This window comes from Myotis yumanensis, unplaced genomic scaffold (genome assembly GCF_028538775.1).
Source record: "Myotis yumanensis isolate MYYU_CA2020_CCGP unplaced genomic scaffold, mMyoYum1.0.hap1 SCAF_19, whole genome shotgun sequence".
Lineage (NCBI taxonomy): Eukaryota > Metazoa > Chordata > Mammalia > Chiroptera > Vespertilionidae > Myotis > Myotis yumanensis.
This window is the reverse complement of record NW_027223770.1, coordinates 25,070,372-25,071,979: the sequence shown is the minus strand read 5'-3', so window position 1 is coordinate 25,071,979 and position 1,608 is coordinate 25,070,372.

The window sequence follows — 1,608 nt, the reverse complement described above, 5'->3', positions numbered from 1 at the left end:
AGCCAGCCCCACTTACTCTCATCCCGGCCTGCGTTTTCCGGTGCTGTGAATGAAAGCGCTTCTCTGCCTCCCTCACCTGGGAGCTCCCTAAAGGCTGTATCTTAAGTCTTTTCTTCTTAAGACAGTTTTACTAAGATAGAATTTATTCACCATACAAGGCCCTCCTTTAAATAATTTTTAGCATATTCACAAATGTGTGCACTGATCACCACAGTCAACTTTAGAATATTGTCATCACCTCAAAAAAAAAAAAGATCATACCCTTTCGCTATCACCCTCCCTCAACCCAGAGCAACCTCAAATCTCTCGTCTGTCTCTATGCATTTCCCTATTCTAACCAGGGCCGGGGACTGAGCCTGCAACTGAGGTACATGCCCTTGACCGGAATCCAACCCGGGACCCTTCAGTCCGCAGGCCAACGCTCTGTCCACTGAGCCAAGCCGGCCAGGGCGAGCCTCACACCTTGGAGCCCTGGAGGCAGGCCCAGGGGGACTTCAGCAAGCCCCCCTCCCCTCGCTGAGCCGCACCGTTCTCTCCTGGGGAACGGAATGGTGGTGGGTGCCCGAGAGAGAATGATTGTCAAGTGCTGAGCAGAGCTGCCGGCACAGGACACGTGCCCAGTCCCTGTGAACTGCAGTAACAGCTGTGATGATCACGCGAAAAGCCTCGAAGTTTCTGGCGCCCGGTGAACCCCCGTGGGCGTGGGAAGAGTGGCCAGCAGCAAGTGTGCCCTGCGGGGAGGGAGGGAGGGTGCCAGCGGAGGCCCCGGCCTGGGCGACGGGGGGCCTCCGGGCCACAGCCCTGCCCGGGCCGGCTCTTGTCTGCAGGCAGGACAGCTGTCTTTCTAGGGGCGTCTGGAGACTCGGCACATGCACACTCGCTCCGGGCGGTTTGAGTTAGAAAGCAGAGGGAGCCTCTGGAAAACCCAGGGAAAAACATTATTGTTGGAGGCCAGTCCTCTCCTTGGCACGGCTGGCTGCCCTGGCCTGGCATCCAGAGCACAAAAGCTTTTGCTGGCAGAGCCGGAGCCTCCTGGATGGCAGCCCCCCCATCCCCACCCCCCCATCCAGCCTCCGTGGGCCTGGCAAACACTGGGTGTTGGATGAGAGTCGGGACAAGAATCCCAGGCTGTCTGGGCCCATCCACCCCAGAGGCATTTGGTGGACGGAGGTCTGACTCCGCGCCCAGCCTGGCAGAGGCCTGGCGTCTGGTGGTGCCCTCCGGGGAACCAGGGCCCGGAGGAAGGTGGCATCGGGCTGGCTGGACCCCGAGCTCCGCAAGAGAAAGCCGGCGTTCCTGCTTTCGCTGGACAGAGGAGGAAACTGAGGCCCAGAGAGGCGATGTCACCTGCCCGTGGCCACAGTGCCGGCGAGGGGTGGCCTGAAGACAGGCCCCACCTTCCCCTTTCCGTGCCAGGAAGGGGAATAAAAGTGCTTTGCAAACCCGAAAGCACAGCACACACGCGAGGGGCTTTGACGATCATTCTTCCTGCTTTTTCCTCCTCCAGATCCGCCCTCCGCCTGCCCACCTCCCCGACCCAGAGCCGCCCCGGGGAGGTGGGCAGAGGGGTTTCTGGGCCTCCCTGAGAGCTGGCATGGGTGCTGCTGT